Source organism: Bombyx mandarina, chromosome A1, assembly GCF_030267445.1.
Source record: "Bombyx mandarina strain Sakado chromosome A1, ASM3026744v2".
Taxonomy (NCBI): Eukaryota; Metazoa; Arthropoda; class Insecta; order Lepidoptera; family Bombycidae; genus Bombyx; species Bombyx mandarina.
In genome coordinates, this window is record NC_143234.1 from 11384048 (window position 1) to 11405074 (window position 21027).

A 21027-nucleotide genomic window follows, 5' to 3' on the forward strand; every position below is an offset into this window, starting at 1 on the left:
TATGTGAATAAACTAATCGGGGAATTTAAAAATATATGTGGCCTATTAGTGAATTAGCAATGTCGAAAACATGATGGAATCGCATGAAGAAAGAGTAACGTTGACAAAAACACAACAGAATATACAGGCAGCGTTCATTACGCCATACCCGATTCTGTGGACCGAATGGTAAACAGTCGACGTCGCCCTAAGCGCGTCATTACGGATCCTCCCGATCCATTAACGGTGCTTTTAGGTACCACAAGCACCGGTCACCGTCCTCGTCGAACCCGTCGCTTGCTACGAAGGGCTCGACGTGCGAATTAACCCATAGACACAGCCCACTGAGTTTCTCGCCGGATCTTCTCAGTGGGTCGCGTTTCCGATCCGGTGGTAGATTTTCGTTTGAGCCCCAAGAGCTCACCTACACGCTAGGGCATAGCTGAAATTGACTCTCAAGGCATAGGTAAAAAAGAAGTTCGCTACAAGAAAGGAAGAAAATTATTGCCATATATCGTTTTTATTATAATTAAAGTCTCGAATTGACACCACCCTGTACACGTACAGTGCGAGTCGCAAAATGAAATTTGTACTCGTTGGGTTTTGAACGAAATAATTTAAGGGTCTGATGAGAATTTAATATTTGTAGCCATATAGCTAATAAAGCGGGAAAGTTTCGACTTCATAGTTAACTAGCAATTAGTTTATGTTCGAGATTATGTGTTGTTGATATTATAAGGAATTAGTTCGAAAATTCATTTTCTAGGGCATTACGTTAGGAAGCAAATACAATTAATAATATATTATATTAATTAATGGAAGTACCGCTATTTAAGGAGCAATAAATTTATGTTTTTTTTTTTTCTAATAAGAGCATTGAAAAGTTTTTTGCATAAATGGTTTTGATTACCATAACTTATTGGGATAAATAAAACGAAATGAGTGAACCAAATGACGTACCGAAATAATATAGTTACACCGCTTGGGCCTGTGAGAAAGCTCTTTTTTCTTTCTTTTCTCTTCTTTCTTTTCCGTTCTTTTCTCTTTCTGTTTTTCAAATATCGCGTCGACTGAGAGGCCAGATGATGACGGCCAAGACCACCCGTTGGGTAACTGGTGAAGCAGAATGCCGTAGATACATACACTCCACGAAAAACGCATCCCTTGCTTATCTCGCCTGAATCCCAGCCAAACGACAAAGGGTTTTAGTAGTTCTACACCGAAATCCCGCCTAGAATATGTAAACCGAATCTTCGCGAGTCGTAGATTGGACCTACAGTTACCTCGCGGTCGCGGACGTCGGTCGATTAAAAAAGTCGGAAATAATAAAATTACTATCTATCAATTTTCTATTTTTGAAGTGAAACTTGTTTAGAATCGTCGGGTGTGATTTCAAACTCGATGAAACGAAAAAATGAAACGTGAAGTTAAAATATCAATGCACAGAGGGCGCTACCTCATACTATAAAAGGTGATTTACTATTATTTCTATTTAGTTTATCAACAGATGTCGCTGCACGTAAATTCAACAATTCCTGAATCGCGATGACGAGTTATACGTTATATGTTATACAGTTAATAGCCGTTCTCGTATTTCTCTTGCTAATTCATACTTACCTGGCATAGTGATACTGTGATCATGCCGGTGGTTCCCCCAGGGTGAGGCTGCTCCATTGCACTGCGGACTGCGGAGTGGTTGGTGGTTGACCCTTGCGATTATTCTTTATAAGTTTCACTTCTAACGTGTATAACTTGCACCCACACCCATTTTTTTAGGCCACAGGCGTCCACTGCACAGGATCCGCGAATCTCAATAGGTCATCACTCCCCCTTGTAGAAGGCCTACCCACGCTACGTCTCTCGATACGCAGTCGCCAATCGAGAATATTTCGACTATCGGAAACGCAAAAATAAGCCGTCAGAGCGGTTTATGTAAGCGGAAGTCTACAAAATGTCCTCTTGACCCAAAAAGATGTACTAAAACACACAGTTACTTACACCCTTCAAGGATGTTTATGTCAATGAGCAATGCGATTCAAAACCCGTCAGCTGCTCTTCCCATTTCCTATAAGCTACAGAGCATCGCAGGCAGCGACAAACCTATATTATTAATACGCTTTTATTAGCTTCAGACGTATGTATGTTAGTATGTAACGGAATCTTTGAACATGATTTGACCCCCTTCAAAACGTCGGATTAACTAGAAATTTGGTACACTTATTAAGGACCGATGACAATTCAAAATTGAAAAAAAAGTTGAAAAAATTGAAATTCAATTAAAAAAATTAAAAATAAATAATAGTTTAAAAAAAACTAAAAAAATACGCTTTTATAGATAATCCAACAAAAAATTAATCTAAATAAATTTGAATTAAAAATAGTGTAAGAAAAAATGATTTTATTGCAAAAAAAACCGTGGAGTGCTTTTCAGGTTATTATCAAAATAACCCTTCTACTCATATCTGTTCATAAAATATTAATAACTACTGATACCATATACTTAGTATATCTTAATATTATATTCTTAGTAACATTTGACGCAATGTAACAACTTTACCTTACGAATGTGTTTTCATTGCGTGTTAGTAAATGCTTGTCTCCGGTATCGGCAATGCTTCTCATACATCTTGAATATAGGTTATACAAAATATCAAATTTTTTTTTTTTTTCCTACCTTTGCTGATAGCCTTGAGAGGCTATTTCAGCTTCACCCTAACGTTTGTAGGTGACCTCGCGGGGCTCAACCGGAGAGTTGCTAACACTGACCCTAGCAAGAGCAGTGCTTCGCAGAATCTACCACCGGATCGGAAACGCGACCCACTGAGAAGATCCGGCGAGAAACTCAGTGGGCTGTGTCTATGGGTTAGTTCGCTCGTCGAGCCCTTCGTCGCAAGCGACGGGTTCGACGAGGACGGTGACCGGTGCTTCTGGTGCCTAAAAGCACCGTTAATGGATCAGGAGGATCCGTAATGACGTGCTTTGGGCGACGTCGACGGTTAACCATTCGGTCTACTGGGTCGGGTATGTAATTTCCAGGGGCTACGATGAGAGGGTTCTCATGTCGTGCCACCTTCTCAAAATGGCAAAATATCACATTGGACTTTCTATTTTACTTTATCTCATACTAGCGGACCGCTCCGGCTCCGCTCGGGTCTTTAACAAAAATTTCAACGATATATTTTGACGTGTTTAATTTTTTTTAAATTAAAGAACACTTATTGCGGCATAACTATAATAGTTAGACATATTATTATGCTGTCGCGACACTTTTTGTAAATAATAATGTGTTCTACATAGTCGTAGTACATTATTTTATTCTATCATCAATAGTTTTCGCAAGGCACGCGATATAAAGAATATTTTAGGTAATTTTTTTACACCTTCGGTTACATTATTTGAGTTTTAGTAAAGATCCCTAATTTTTTTTCAAATATGTCTATGTCACTCGGGAATAGTGTAACTTCCAAACAATGAAAGAATTTTTCAAATCGGTTCAATAGTTTCGGAGCCTATTCAATACAAACAAACAAATCTTTTCTCTTTATAATATTAGTATAGATAAGTGGGTATGATCGAAAAATATTAAGAATAATGTTGTCGTCTGCTGTGGTCTCCTTAGCTAATATTTGTCATTCAGGCCTCGAATACAAGAAAATACTGTTTGTATAACGACAAACAATACTGTTTATCATTGTAGAGTCTAGATAACTACCGCGTTCGCCTGTTTGTCATAAAATGTTTTTTATTGCTTAGATGGGTGGACGAGCTCACAGCCCACCTGGTGTTAAATGGCTACTGGAGCCCGTAGACATCTACAGCGTAAATGCCGCCACCCACCTTGAGATATAAGTTCTAAGATCTCAGTATAGTTAGATCTGAATCTAGAATGATAGCGTAATTTAACGGCCTTCTGGTGTAGTGGTAAGTGACATGGTCACTACACAAGGGGGTCGCGGGTTCGAATCCCGCCAAGGGAAGATATTTTTATGGTAAATATAAATGTCTTTTCCAGGGTTATGGATGTATATTAAATATATGTATGTGTATAATAAAAAATCTTACATTTATTTCCGTTACCTGGTACCTGTAACACAAGTTCTTTACGAACTTATCACGGGACCAGTTAACGTGGCGTGATTGTTGTTGTATTTTTAGTAAAATATTTATTGTATTGTTAGTAAATATTTACACGTAATTTATGAAGACTTTTGTATAAGTTTTGATTTGTATCATTTGTTGAGGTCTATGAGCGACAGGAACCAATGCTTGCAATAAAATGAAATACCACAAATAAGTGCGCTTTTTAAGCTTTTGTCGTTGAATAGAAACGGCTTTTTTTTATTGCTTAGATGGGTGGATGAGCTCAAAGCCCACCTGGTGTTAAGTGGTTACTGGAGCCCATGGACATCTACAACGTAAATCCGCCACCCACCTTCAGATATAAGTTCTAAGATCTCAGTATAGTTACAACGGCTGCCCCACCCTTCAAACCGAAATGCATTCTGGCAACGCCTTCGATTTCTCACATAATAATTTAATTTTAGTCTATTTTTGATTGTTTTTTTCACACATAGCGCACCAGTCGATGGTAAGTTAATGTTGGCGATCCGGCCTTTGCTTACTGAGCTCTCAAACGCGCGGCGTGTAGAGGATCCTAAATATTTACGCTCTCCGACTACAATAGGCCGAGAGCTCGTTCAAAATTAGGGTTATTTATGTTGCATAAAATAATATTTGTTTACCATTTTATGAATAAATTCGTTTTGAATCGGTTATAATTAAATGTGTGTAAAGTTTTCAGCTTGTAGAGAAAAAAAGTGGTGATGAGCTTGTTGATAGAGGAATGATATAATTGATTAGCTGTACGAGTCCGCTTCGGGTCCGCTTAGTTAAAATTAACATTATTATTTCTCACCCCCACAAAGATTCACATCATTAACGTCCAACACTCATATAAATATTAGCCTATCCATTAAGTACATGTATTTTCTACATTGATACCAAGTTTCAAGTCAATCGAATGCATGGTTCAGTAGTTATAACGGAACATCCGTAAAACTATAGATAAACAGATTTATAGATAGATTTAGACAAAGAGACAAATAGATTTATATATTAGTATAGATTTCAGAATATGAATACCTCAAAGTCACTATAAAAGTGAATTGATGAAAATATCTTTATTTATTAGTTAATGCTCGACAAATGAGCTCATGGCCCTCCTGAACGTAAGCGACTATCAGAGCCGTCATTTTGTAATAGACCGACATCTGGAAACTGGAACCCATAATTGCAAACAGAAACACTAAAAACAATTTTTTTTTCTGAGTTTGTTATGGAGATACATGATTCTATTGAGTTACTCTAAATCAGTCAGGCTAATCTTGGATGCCGCAAGGTCCTATCATCAAACAACAAGCCATAACCAAAGTATTTAAGAGTCATCCACCCTGGTCCTCACCATAAAACCATCGTTAAACATTCATTTAGGGCCTAACTGTTCGGACCCTCGGTAATCTTAACTGCGTCGGAAAAGTGGATCTTCAGATTATTATAATAGTATAATATATATGTAAAATACGATATATGGCAGTAGGGCTGATACGTAAAAATATATTTTGCTTACCTTTTTTCTATAATTGTTACGAGCTTTTGCATTTGGCTACATTTGTGTTAATGTAGAAAAATGTATCCTTTGAGAATATTAATTTTTCTTGGACTAAAGATACGCTATCTCTTTTGTGTTGTTAATACGCTTTTATTAGCTTCAGACGTATGTATGTGTGTTTTTAACGGAATCTTTGAACATGATTTTGACCCCCTTCATGACGTAAAAAAGCCCGGGGTGCTTTCAGGATATTATAATATCAAAATAACCCTTCTAGTCATATATGTTCATAAAATATTTATAACTACTTATACCACGCACCCCACGCTTATTTTTTACAATAAAATCTAAAATTTAAATAAAATTATAATAATTTTTCTTACACTATTTTCAATTCAAATTTATTAAAATTTATTTTCTATTTTTTAGTTGGATTTTCTATAAAAGCGTATTTTGTTTTTACTTTGTTTTGTATTATTAGTATTCAAGATTTTCTTCATTTTCGACATGACGGGACGTTACTCGTATCTATCTTTTGATTGATTGAATAAAGTTGCCGGTGATTTTGCAAAAACATGCACATTTATATTTTCAGACGTAACGTTTTGTTTATTTTCTTATTAAGAATATCCATGCTATAAATCTTGCGCAGACTACCTCAGGAGCGTGTCCCATAAATATTTGAGACGTTGAAAGCACTGTAATAATATGCTGAGTAAAATCGCTCTGTCGCAATATTTAGCATCCCAAGCATATTTTAATGAAGCTTGGAATAGCTGGAAGCAATTTCGTCGCATGCTGTTTGCGAGGCTACTTTATGAAGGCGCCAGCAACGAAACGGCGGAGCGCAGTCTTAAATTTAAATTTATCTACTCTATTTTTGTTACGCTTTTTTACTATCTAGTTTCTGATATCACTTCTGTTATCGTGTAACACTTCCGGCCTACCCTACCTACCCTAATGATTAGGTAATATATATAACTTATTATTGTCTTATAATAACTAGATGATCACCTGTTCATCATTTCGGTTTTTGATAACGCCATCTTGTTGTGTCTTTAAAGCGGTTAGTTGCCCTCAATTAACTAAAATAGTATTATTATTTGCCAAAAGATGTCGGGAAGAGTGAAAATAAATCGTAGCTAGATCGATTTATCGCCCCCGAAATCCCCTGTATACTAAATTTTATGAAAATCGTTGGAGCCTTTTCCGAGATTCAGATTATATATATTTTAATATATATACAATAATTGCTCGTTTAAAGGTATAAGATTAGTAATTTCATATTCAAGTAAATAGTTGATTCATATTTCTTTATTTTACAGGCGCCTTCCGCTTGACAGCTTCCGGCTCAATGAGCCTTTAATGTTATTTATGTTATATAATCCGATATTATTAAACAATAATTGTATGTAAATAATTTGCAGAATAATTAGGATAAACAATCTTTGATATTACCTACTAAGTTTGTCTTAAAATAGGTCAGGATGATTTTATAAATACCGGCGGTTACATTTCTGATTCATTCGTATTCTACCCGCCGTAAAGTGTATTATAGAGAATATATTATTATTATTTCGTGTGGATGTAAAGTGTCTCACTTGTCGCCGCCACCCTGGTGATCCTTTAATACTTCACAATTTTTAATTATAGTCCTTTTCACATGGGCTTCGTTCTGATCGGTTATATATTTCCAAACTTGTTGGCTTTAAGTTTAGCTCTTGCTACCATCGCTTAAGGTTGGGTTCAGCGTGATGCGATAGATGCTGATCACGTTTTAATTTCTGATCTTTTTTTTTAGATTGGTGGACGATCTCACAGCCCACCTGCTGTTAAATGGTTACTGGAGCCCATAGATATCTACGGCGTAAATGCGTCACCCACCTTAAGATATAAGTTCTAAGGTCTCAAGTATAGTTACAACAGCTGCCCCACCCTTCAAACCGAAACGCATTACTGCTTCACGGCAGAAATAGGCAGGGTGGTGGTACCTACCCGTGCGGACTCACAAGAGGTCCTACCACTAGTAAAAAATGTTACGACCATCGGTTATAGTCTGCGTTGTGGCTATCATCCATTTCGCTCTCTAGTTCTCGTAAAGAAGATATTAACTCTTTTTCAGTTCTCTTTCGGATTTTTTTGCTCGTAAGGAACAGCCCAACATTTGTAGAGGTCCCTGAAATCGTCTCTTTGGAATGACTGGAAAAAAATTAAAAATATCAGAGTGTGGTCTATTTCCATACAGCCCAAGATGTATTTAAGATCTCAGTTTTGAGCGCCTTGTAAGTAAATAAAGCGAGGCACTGAGAAATTTATTTAATTAGCGTCAAGATATGACAATCTAAATGAAGCTAGTTATTTTATTGCTTTCTTTACTGGTGAAAATATTAAATAATGCAGTTTTACACAGGCATTGTAAAGAATACAGGCTAAGCTCTTTACCGTTGATATCTAACTAGCCTTCTTAATAATAATAATAATTAAATTTATTTACTCCACAATACAAATAATTTTTCAATTAATGTGACCTAAAATTTCTAATTCTATCTAAACAATATTACAATATATCAATTATACTGACAGTGGAGATAAAAAGGCCGCGGCTCAGCTTTGGCATAATCTACAAAATCCCTGCCTCCGCACTTTGTTGCTTAAGTAGAAATTCCCAATAAAAATATTTGAAGGGGTTTAATCTTTGCGATCTCTTCTTCTTCTTCCTCTTCTTCTTCAACCCATGTCCACCCAATGCTGAGTGTATGTCTCTTCAAATGCACCCCATTCTCTTCGGTCTCTTGCCTTTTTCATCCAGTCTCTACCAACTACTTTGACCAGGTCATCGGTCCACCTCGTTGGCTGTCTGCCCATGTTACGACTTCCAGTACGTGGTCTCCACTCCAGTTCTTTTGTGCCCCATCGATTGTCAGTGCGACGGCATATGTGGCCGGCCCACTTCCAACCACCAAACTAGTACGAGCATAGTATGCCATAGACAAGAATCCTAAATTTCTACTAACAAAAAAAAACAAAATGTGTGCAATTCACACGTGGTAGAAGTGAAACCTTCCAAAATTAAAATACAATTATCCTAAACGTCTTAAGTATATGACGGCGTTAACGATATTTATGTTATATAGCACGTGCAATAGGAGTGACTCACACAAGCCAGGTGCGCCGGCCGTGTCGTTCCACTCGTAAACAACAGCTGCAACAGAAGTGACTCATAAGCCAGCTGCGCCGGCTAGTATAAAAAGGCGGAACGTGCCTTGAAATGAACATTCGTTCGACTGCGTTTGCCCGGTGCACTTACTATATCGTTGTTACGTTGTGTGATTCAGTGACTGTTGTACGTACTGGTTAAAGTTGGACAAGTGTTAAAGTGAATTGTCAAGTTAACATATTGTTGATTAAATCAGAAACCAAAGGTGACTTCGTTTTACTTGGTGTTCAACAAGATAATATCTACCCTCAAGCTTACATCAGAAGTGAGATCAGGACTCTACTCTCACTGGCGTGACGTGTTTGAACATGTTCGAAGTACAGCAAAAAAAACATGATGCAGATCAGAATACTAGTAGTGGTACGCCACAAGAGCGTGAATGCAGCATACGTAAGTCGTGTAATAACGTCTCTGTTACCTCGATGGAAGATCTGAGCCACGAAGAAATCGTCACATCTTACGTTCTGGCTCATGTTGCCCAGTTTGACTGTCGACTTCATCACATGGCATTTACTAACGGAAATACAACACGTATCAAGCTATTGCAAGAAATTAAGGCAAGTGCAAATCTCAAGTGAAACTTCGATCGCAATAATGGATCTGTCATGACGAGTGGGTAGTTCCGACACGAATCGTTTTTAAGCCAATGACTACTGCTAGAGTTACATGGCACTAGTACAGTAAACCAGGACATGAGACTATGAATTGTCGCTGAAATTTTAGAATCTACTCGATTCAATACCAATAACACTACACGTTCGATGACTTCGGGCTCCAGCAAGCAAGCAAACAAGAAAGCAAGCAAGTTTCCGTGGGGAAGAAAAATTGACACATCTGAAGTCGTCGTGACCTGTAAGATAAGACGTCCGGTGCGTTCGTGTCTGGCGATGCGGCGGTGTTCGGGTTCCGCTGGCGGATGCAGGTTTTTCCGGTGAAGTGCGTGCTTGTGCGTGCTTGACATGTGTTCGCGGTTGGCTTCCTCAGTGTGGGAGTAACATCGTGTAAGAGAGGTGGAACCCGTAAAATTGTAGTTTGCGTGGTGGCTGGTAAGATTTGTTGCGGTAAGAAGTTTGCATGGTGGTAAAATGTCTTGTGAGTCTGCACAGGTAGCCGGAGGTGAGACTTCCGCGGTCGCGGCCCACCCAGTCCGCGAGAACCGGGCAGATCGCCTCGACGGTACGGAGGCCGGCCGACGGGTCCGCCAAACGACGAGACCACGCCTCCAGCACGGACTGCCGATATTGGAGCCCCCGCGCTCCGGCTGCACTTGCGCTAGGGCGCGCCGCCTCGTAGGAGACTGTGAGGTATCATTGAATAACTCTGACTGCGATCGCGCGCTGCCGGCGTCGCAGCGCGGCGACGTGCTCGTGGGTAAGGACGTGGCACCAGACGGGTGCTCCGTATAGTGCCATCGACCGCACGGGTACCATCACCCTGCCTATTTCTGCCGTGAAGCAGTGGTGTATTTCGGTTTGAAGGGTGGGGCAGCGGTTGTAACTATACTGAGACCTTAGAACTTCTATCTCAAGGTGTGTGGTGCGTTTACGCTGTGGATGTCTATGGGTTCCAGTAACCACTTAACACAAGGTGGGCTGTGAGCTCGTCCACACATTAATACGAAGAGCATAATCAAACGAAATTAGATACGAAGTTTAAAGGGCCGTTTAAAGTAGTTGAAGTATTGGATGGTGTCGATTTAATTTTGACTCTCACACATTCGCTTAAGGCTCGAGCTGCTACTTGCCTCACAAAAATACAGCCTGGTAAGATATCCTGGCCTACTATTAAAGAGATGCTGACAAAATTATCTAATGATGCAAGACCACTTCGACCTTGTTATTAAATTTGAAATGGAAAGCAAAAAGGGACCAGCTGAAGCCGGTATCCGGCTATGGCAACTTATAAAGAAGATTCCCGCGCTAATGTGCCAGAACAAATAGCCACCGGATTTGTTATATCAATACTGTCGCAGTGTGATGAAAGAATCCGTCGGGAATTGAACTCTGTCGTTATTACCACAAAAAATCGTCTATTTCACACATTACGTGGCTTTACCCTCAAAAGAAAAAACGAAGATCCTGATAAAGAACCAAAACGCTCTCGAAGTTTTTTTCCGTGGAAGCTGCCATTTCTGCGGAAAACCTGGGCATCGTGCCGAAGGGTGTTGCGACAGATACTGCTCTCAAACTTTTTTCGATATTCCAGCAAAACCTGAACAACCTCCTCATCCGTGGGCGCCCGGCTCTCGCCTGCAAGTCAGCTGTTACGTGTGCGGTGATGCGAGTCATGTAGCTTCTGGGTGTTCCATGCGCTACAAGAAGAAAAACGACACTGCTCCAGGTGCTGTGGCAGGTGCAACCAGAGACGTCAACGTGTGTTCCAGAGCTTCAGCGTGTTACAGATAAGTGGTTTTGGCTTCCCCTTTATGTTCCATTCAGGGTCAGAATGTAGTCTTATAAAACAAAGTCATAGTAATTTATTCAATGGTAAGCGGTTTCATGAACAAGTCACTCTTTGATCTGAAAGTAACTTAGACCAATCATGATGGCAAGAGCACTTAGGGGATATTCAACTCGCCCTTAATAGTGCACGTTGTCGAGTAACAGGGTTTACTCCAATAGAATAGACGTTTGCCGTTCAGGGTAGTTCACTTGAAATATCTTAAAGTTTCAACAGAGTGATAATCCCTCTAGATTAGATCTTGATTTAGCACGGTCGAAGACCGGCGAAAACATAAAAAAAATAGGGCACAAACAGAAGCTTGGTTTAGTCGAGGCAAAGCAAAGTCAAACTCTTTTCCGCTGGGGATTTTGTTTTCGTAAGTTGACCGAAAATGTAAAGGTCCCTTCAACATTACTGCAGTTTTGGAAAACGATAGGTATAAATTGAGACATGTAAATAGTTCTAATAGAGTGTACAAATTTCCCCATGAAAACTTACGTGAAATACCTCGAGGCCCATCAGGCCTACTAGAAATTTCTGAAAATTATAGTGACGATGACGTGACGGCGTACACAGATGGGTTAATTAATCTTGTTCATGAAACTGATCTTAATGATGACGACTCTATCACTGACAATAGAAGCGACATTTTTGTCCGCAAATAGCGATACAGCAAACATAGTCTGTGGGTAGTGATACAATGTCTGTAAGCTCAGGCACCTCAGGTGCAGGTGTTGGAAATGTAGAAAACGATGGTCGGTCTCGCACTATTTCTGAAGAAATTCCGTATAAATGTTCTGGTTTAAGAAATGTTTTAACAAACGCTACCGTACACGCAGATTAAAAAAAAAAAAAAAAAAAACAGAATTGTATGTGGCTAGAGAGATGTTAATCCGGACTAGCAAAAAAAAAAGAGAAAAAAAAAAAAAAAAAGAAAGTGTGAAGTCATTGAAGGGTCTGTCCGGTCCAATGGCTTGGCTATAGGGATTTTCATCCAGATTAGCCACAACAATTAGCTACAGGGATTGCGATTCGGTCTAGCATTATCCGGTCCAGTTCGAAAAACTGAAGGGATAACAATTCCGGTCTAAGTTAAAAGGGACATACTTACATACCTGAAGAGTTTTAAATGAACTGGCCCAGGTATGTAAGCAGTCTGAAGGTTATTTATAGCCAGTATAGGATTTTCTGAAGAATTATGCGAACCGAACCGTACTAGATTGTTAATATCATAGACCACGTTTTAAGTTGCATCCGTTAATGTCAGGATGAACGAACACGTTTGTTGTTCACAGACATACCATAAGAATGCGCGCACGAGGACGAGCGCACGTCAGTATGGCCGTGACGGCGTTAACGATATTTATGTTATATAGCACGTGCAATAGGAGTGACTCACACAAGCCAGGTGCGCCGGCCGTGTCGTTCCACTCGTAAACAACAGCTGCAACAGAAGTGACTCATAAGCCAGCTGCGCCGGCTAGTATAAAAAGGCGGAACGTGCCTTGAAATGAACATTCGTTCGACTGCGTTTGCCCGGTGCACTTACTATATCGTTGTTACGTTGTGTGATTCAGTGACTGTTGTACGTACTGGTTAAAGTTGGACAAGTGTTAAAGTGAATTGTCAAGTTAACATATTGTTGATTAAATCAGAAACCAAAGGTGACTTCGTTTTACTTGGTGTTCAACAAGATAATATCTACCCTCAAGCTTACATATACCTAGTCAGGTCATAAATTCTGTCACATGTTTAATGTAAAATAATTGAAACAAGTTTATTCATTATGTAACCATTCATATACCAAAATGAACTTAACAAAACATAGATTCTTATGACACTAAAGTTTATTCAAAATGACCTCCGTGATTTTGAATACAGGCCTTCAATCTGCGTGGCCAGTCGTCTATCGCAGCACGAACGAGGTCCATGTCAATATCGGCGGCTGCCTTAATCAAGGATGTCTTGAGTGACTCCAAATTGGGATGAGGCTTTGAGCACGCCTTTTCCTCCAAGTGTTGCCATATCTTGTAATCTAACGGATTCAAATCTGATCTGGAGGAGGGCCAGTCTTCGTGCCGGATGAAGTCGATTTCACGCGCCGCTAGCCAGTCTTGTGTGCTCTTCGCTCTATGAGCTGGCGCCGAATCTTGTTGGAATACCCAGTGCCTGTTATTGAACATGGTATGAGAAACAGGTTCCACAAGGTTCGTCAGGACTGTATTTTGATACACAACTGCATTCGTTTTTACACCTTTCTCACAAAAATGTACCTCTGTTAAGCCCCAATAAGAAACTCCCAACCATACCATGAGCGAGGATGGAAAATGACCTCGTTGGACACGCGAAATACGGTTGCTCGCTTCTTCACTATTGTGTGCGTGCACCTTATCATTTTGTTTGTTGTAGCTCTCTTCTACGGTAAAAATTTTTTCATCCGAAAAAAGAATTTCCCGATATTTTTTTCCCGCGTACCGCTTCAACAAAGCGCGGCATTTCTTCAGTCTCAGGTCCATTAGACGAGCATTCAAACGATGTCCTGTTTTTCTTCGATATGCCCGAAGCCCTAAGTCTTCATTTAACACCCTTTTCACCGTGGTTCTGCTTAACACCATCTGAAGGGCCAACAGTTTCTGCTTACGTTTGAGATTTCTTTGAATTCGCGCCTTCACAGCTTTTATCACTGCTGGAGTCCTAACAGACCGAGGGCGACCACTTCTTGACCTGTCATCTACACTGGAGTCTTCATTGTATCGTTTGATGGTACGATAAACGAATCTTTTGGTTATATTTAAATTTTTCAGTATGTAAAAAATTTGAATTGGCGCGTAACCGCAACGATGCAACGCAATAACTGCGACACGGTCTTCTTTAAGCGTCCACTCCATATTTAAAAATGAGTAAAAATTCTAAAAGTATACATTTTTATTGTCATGAACAATTCGAAATTCGAATTCAATAAACTTTTTTGTGGCCAGCATTCTAAAAGAAAAGTTTTTACTGTGTGACGATACTTATGACCTGACTAGGTATGTAAAATTTTGTCATTAGTAAATAATTGTAAGGTAGCGCCCTCTGTGAATTGATATTTTAATTTCACGTATAATCCTAAATTGAAATTCACTACAAGAGCTTTCATACACACGTTAGTATTAAAAAATCTCACAGATGGCGCTGTATTAAATAGTATGTATATTTCTGTCTCATTCTTTGCTGGCTTCATCCTACACATTTTTGTATTTGTGTCTCTTACCTGTCGTTTTTTCTGTTGCATCTGGTTTGAAATCACAGCGATTCTAAAGAAGTTTTCACTTCAAAAAAACTTCAATAAAATGAAATGAGAATATTAATGTAAAATACGTTACTATTAATAAGTATAACTCAAAAACGACTGGTCAGATATCTTGATAGCATTTAAATGAGACCATACGATCTTCTTCTTTTTCTTTGTCTCCAGCTTATCCTGCTCAGTGGGATCATAGGTAGACTAAACGATCATCAGCATTTAAAAAAAAAACATCAAAATCGACATTTGACAATGACAATATGGTGATTCAATTTATTGCTATTAACCAATAAGCAATCAACGGGACATCTGGTAGCCGTGGACCCCACAACAAGAACGCCACTTACCCGGGTAGCTTATTGCTTAGATAGGTGGACGAGCTCACAGCCCACCTGGTGTTAAGTGGTTACTGGAGCCCATAGAAATCTACGACGTAAATGCGCCACCCACCTTGAGATATCAGTTCTAAGATCTCAGTATAGTTACAACTGCTACCCCAGCCTTCAAACCGACACGCATTTCTGCCTCACGGCAGAAATAGGCAGGGTGGTGGTACCTACCCTTGCGGACTCACAAGAGGTTCTACCACCAGTTAAATTAATAAAAAAAATAAAAAATCAATATTATGATGGACAGCAGACGCCTACCACCGACCCCATGCCGGAGCCCCACTTCTGCAGAATAGAGGGATACTACTGGACCTATTTGGCACGACTAACCTCTGCTCCATATCACCCTACAACCGCAAAACGTGGAACCCCGACGTGGACGTTTCCCAAAAAATAAAACCCGTATTAAAATTGCCAATCAGACTAATTTTCATGTAAGACTTATAAATACTGATCGATTCTTCGATCCCTAATGGAATCTTCGACGAATTTTTAAATTGAGCTTAATTTGAAAGAAATCTTAGAATATAGTCATTACCGAAGTCACAGGCTGTCCTTCATTTCAATATCAAAAGTCCTGTTAAGCGAATTCGGCTGTTTTCCGCGAAGAAAAATTATATTCATTACGATGGAAAATTAATAAAGTCCACCTTCCCTCAAGACTAATGGGGAGTTTTTCTCGAGGCTGTGATTTTTTTCTCTCGGTTTTCTTTTTTTTTTGGCTGCCTAAATCGGCACACGACCGATGACTTACCTGGCTTGAAATCGATTGTAATTACTTAGTCTATAACAAATTTAGCAAAGACATGAATAGCGTTAACTTAATCTGCGAGTTCCTTGTCCCCGCAAATTTATAATTTGCGTAATTACTGGTGGTAGGACCTCTTGTGAGTCCGCACGGGTAGGTACCACCACCCCGCCTATTTCTGCCGTGAAGCAGTAATGCGTTTCGGTTTGAAGGGCGGGGCAGCCGTTGTAGCTCTACTGAGACCTTAGAGCTTATATCTCAAGGTGGGTGGCGCGTTTACGTTATAGATGTCTATAAGCTCTAGTAACCACTTAACACCAGGTGGGCTGTGAGCTCGTTCACCCATCTAAGCAATTTTAAAAAGTAAAAACGACATTGGGAACATAAGTCCACCTAACAAAAAATACCCCTTATCATTTCCTATACCTAATTATCGAAGCTCATATTGACTGACTCGGTGGTGCAGTGGTTAACGCCCCTGACTGTTGCACCGCGAGTCATGGGTTCGATTCCTACATCGGTAAGGAATTGCGTGATTAACAGATTTGTTTACTTCTTTATCTAGGTGTTTATTATCTTTATATGTATCTACTTAAGCGTTAAAAAAGTAGGTTTGTCAGTCTTTGGTACCTACCCACAATATAGAACATTCCGGCTTTTAGCGTTCAGGCCATCGTACCACGTCTCATGTGAAGTATTATATTAAAAAGAAAAACATCATAATCAAGACTACGTATGAGTTAGGTAACCAAACAAACTTTCGATACTTTTCGATATTCTTTTTTCTGAATTTGAATTTGATGACAAAAGATGAATTGTAGTAACAGATCTAGTTAGACTACTTCTAACTGCAGTATGGTATACCATTTCTTTCGATGGTCTGCCTCCCAAGAAGCAGTCTTTGAAAATATCATACCACTTTTTAGCACACCGCCATTAGATTTCGTGTCAATGCACTTAAAAACAAGCTTCTTTTGCCTTAAGATTTGCAGATAATTCTCCTTGCATCGTACTCCTCAGTGCTGAGGGTTGGAACCTTTACGGAGCACTTTTCCTCCATTAGTTCCAGTCCTCTGCGCAGTGGATATCGACATTGATGATGGACTCCATGTCGTCTGAATTTGATCAGACCAGCGCATGGGACTACACCCTCTTGGCTTCTTTCCTTGCACCTCAGATTGATATTAATATTATATGACAGGATTTGGGCGAATCGGAATTACCGCCACCTGCAAAACAAAAATGCATATCTTTTTGACATAACTAACGTTTTATCGTCCATTTTGTTTTTATATTTCGCAAGATGGCGTGTCATTCGTCACGGCCGTTTTCGCGCCATTCCGGCCGACGCGGAGCCAATAAAATTTGATATCAGTTAAATTAAACCAATACGTAATAAATACTTTTACTAGAAACGTTATTAGATAAACTAGTGGCCCAGCAGTAGTCAAATTTCGACTATAATTCATTGAAATTATATTATAAGTTTGAACATTATTATGGTTCTATTGTCAAATACTATTTATTATATTTCTATAGTAACAGATTTCGCCAAGACTACACTATAGACAAATACTCGTAATATTAAAGATAAACAATATTAACCTATTCTCAATTTTACCACAGACATTAAGCAATAACAAAAGTTTGACATTAAACAAATAATATAATATAGTAGAGTGTGTGTCAAATACATGATAGTGTGTGTAATGTTTTCTTTATTGATTTAATGTATCTTTTATGCATTATTTAAAAAAAAAAAATTAGCACTGTGCACTTCTTCTCTATATTCTCTATAAGTGTGGGAAATTTTATATTCCTGTGTCCGCGCAATTTTCGTAAAAAGGGGTACAAAGTTTTTGCTTCACGTATTAATATATACTAGAGGTCCCGCAGTAGTCGAAATTCGACTATAATTAACTGGAATTGGAAGTTTGTACACTATTATGATTGTATTTTATACTTCTTTTGTGTTGTCCAGCTGGAGCACTGGGTATGAATACTCCAGAGGGTCCCACAAACAAGTTCGAAAAGGAATGGTAGCGAGCGAGGTGCGGACGTATTCTCGTGTGTATGCTTCGGTGGTTGCGGGTGAACTGTCGGCGTCAGTAAAGGCGCACGCGCGGCTTGCCAAAAGGAAAGCCCCCTCGGTCGCTACTCTTTGAATCGCGCCGGGAACCGACAACGAGAGTCCCTGATTGGTCGCGGCGCGCGATCAGACGCGGCTGCCGACGCGGCAGGCGTTAGGGTTGCTATATACTCCCCCTCTAGTCCTGGAGAACGCCCTCGCTCCTGGACTAGGACATTAACAGCTTTAACTGGGCGTCCACGTTTCCTCTTAGGAATCACGGGTTTGGGTAAGGAGTCTTTGTTACCGTGGTAACAGGTAAGGTCTTGGGTATGGTATTTCCCTAATATAATATCAGGCGGTTTCTTCGAAGGATTTAAACAGTATGGGAGTACTGATATTGGTGTATGCTCACCTGTTTCGTTGCGATGCTCTGCAAACGGAGTTGGACCTCCCCCTGCTCTGAAGATGTGTGCGTGCCTGTCCAGTACGTCGGCGAGCGCTTGCCGCTCAGCTGGCGTAAGGTGAGTACCTTCGTCATCTCTAAGGATGTCTGTAGCGGCGCATGAAACTTTGCGCGACTTAGGTTCGAAACACAGATTATACTTTACCATCGCATCATCACTGAAGAACCAAACCTCTTCTTTGAAGTCGATTACTACTCCAGCTGCGGTAATAAAATCTATTCCTAATAACGTTTCATTATTGGTGGATTCAGGAAATATGAGGAATGGAGTGGAAATAATTGTCGTCTCTAGGCGTACATCGAGTGTGGTGGTAAAAACGTCCATAATGCGCACCACACCGTCGGCAAGTCTGACTCGTTGAGAGGAAACGCGGAGAGGATGGTTGTTCTGCTGGAGGAGAGCGTATAGCGTATGACCCGCGATGCAGTGTTTTGCAGCTGTGTCTATTAAAGCGGTGCCGTCAAAACCCAGTATATTTATGTTAAAAATCGGCCGTACGTCACGACCAATAGGGGGTCCCATAAGACCGTCATCTCCGCCGCAACCATAAAAACAATCAAATCCCATTACATCACGCTTATTCCCATATTTCGGAAAATTCGGGTTTATCCCGTTTTTATCACAATAATTTTCAAATAATGGTATACAAATCTTACTGTCGCCCGGACATCCTTGATGAACAAAATTTTAATCCTCTGCGACCGCGCAGGTTAATGTTTGACATTGCCCGTTTGTATTGGCATTGCGGCAAAGATGTCCGTCGACGCTAGAAAACATATCCAAATTATTATTTTTGTTGAAAAAAAAATTATCATTTTTACGTTCGGCAACCAAAGAGTTAACATTTTTAGTTGTGACGGCTGAAGGGTTAACATGAGTAATGTTTTCGCTCGGACTATCATTATTTTGGCTATCGTCACTCGATCGATTACATGTTATGCATTTCGTGTTGCATGCAGTGATATTGTGGTTCTTTTCTCGAGAAGAACCTGGGCGATCAATACGAGGTCGATCGGAATTATCACTGTTATCAATAACCTTAAACCGCGAACGATTTGAATTATGGGCAGCAAAATTATAATTTTGTGGAATTCGCCGCTGTTTATACTGTGTGTAGGTATCAGTGCATGCATCACTATTTGGTAAAATAGGTATACAAGTTTCATGCACTAAATTAGAACTATGAATATGGTCTTTTACTGATTTGTCGTTTTCAAATTCAAAACACACTTTTGAATCGACACAATAAAATGACTGATCACTTTTAACTTCACTTTCACTAGATTTCGAGTGAGTTTTATTTTAAAATAAGTTAGTATGAGATTGATCACCTTGTTTTGAATCTAATTTACGACACTGGTTCTTCTCGTGACCGAAGAAATGGCAATACGAACATTTTGGGCGTCGCTTCTTTTCGACGGAGTCAAATACACGCGGCGTTCCGGTAACAAGCGGCGGCTGCGTCGCGGGCTCGTGGCCGGGGGCGGCGCCGCTCGGAGCGCACGCGGCCGTGCGCGCTGCTACTGCTGGCGGAGGGCGGGTGCGTCCGGTGCCGGTCGTCGACTCGTATGGTTTTCTTGCTAATTCTCCCGTTGGTCTTGAGGCATCGTGCTCGTAGCGAAGTTCGTCCGTCGCGTCTTCAATTTGGCGCGCTCTTTGCAGGAGCACGTCGAATGAACTTACTTCGTCGCGGCGAAGTCTCTCCCGTACGCGGCGGCTGAGGAGTCCGTAGATCATGTCCAGCTGGACTTTCTCGCTTAGGTCGCCGGCAGGTAGCTTCGCGAGAAGAGCACGCGTCGCAGCGATGAAACGGTCCGTTCTTTCATCGTTTTGTTGACCTCGTTTGAACAGTTGAGCGTATATACGCTGTGGAGGTCTGCGATCACCGAAAGCGTCTCGTAGGGCTGAGACGGCATCGCACCACGAAGATATGGAGGACTTCACACCCAGCCACCAGACGGCGGCGTCGCCGCACAACAGCATCGACAATCCCCGGACAGCGTTCTCATCCGAGATGTCGGAGCAGTCGCGATAGGCCTCGGCCGCATCCAGGAAGGCATCAAGCGACTCACCTGCAGTCCCACTAAAGCGCGTGGTACATCGGGCGAAGTTCGCGTGTGCATGTGATGCGGGCACTGGTGTTGATGTGTTGTGCCGTGTCGTTTCAAATAATGATTTCAAAACCTCTGTTTGGCTCCGCTGTAGTGCCTCTACTATTGTTGACACGTGCTCGCTGGAGAAGGTGGCTTCGGCGGGGGCCACGTGGCTGTCGCCGGATCGGTTGTGGTGATTGGAGCGCGAGGCGTCAGCAGCGCCGATTTCGCAGGCGGGAGACGCGCTCGTAGATGCTTCTCGAAAGGACTCGTAGATTGTGCGCGAGGCGTCGCCGGCGCCATTTTCTTGGGCGGCGGACGCGCTCGGGGAGACCGATCGCGGGACGCGGACAGACGACGGGTCCGTTGCATCATCATCCCTGCGATTTCGGCTAGCACGGTTATCACTTCGAGTGTTCACCATGATCATGAGTTCACAATTTTATTTGCAAAACCGATACGATTCGTCGACTCACCGCTAGATTTTCCTTACCACGTTGAGGCGCCAGTTTTGTGTTGTCCAGCTGGAGCACTGGGTATGAATACTCCAGAGGGTCCCACAAACAAGTTCGAAAAGGAATGGTAGCGAGCGAGGTGCGGACGTATTCTCGTGTGTATGCTTCGGTGGTTGCGGGCATAGATTATACACTTAATATATGTTGCGGGTGAACTGTCGGCGTCAGTAAAGGCGCACGCGCGGCTTGCCAAAAGGAAAGCCCCCTCGGTCGCT

General features: G+C 40.9%; 1 long non-coding RNA gene and 1 pseudogene across 1 annotated transcript; one reads left to right on the forward strand and one right to left on the reverse strand.

Annotated features, from left to right (window-relative positions):
• The first annotated feature begins 8689 nt into the window (after window positions 1-8689).
• Window positions 8690-12903, forward strand: LOC149499542 (uncharacterized). Its single transcript, XR_016325674.1, has 2 exons — window positions 8690-10567; window positions 11010-12903. It is a non-coding gene; the product is annotated as an uncharacterized LOC149499542 (long non-coding RNA).
• A 4737-nt stretch (window positions 12904-17640) lies between these two features.
• Window positions 17641-20748, reverse strand: LOC149499543 (uncharacterized; annotated as a pseudogene).
• Window positions 20749-21027: the final 279 nt, after the last annotated feature.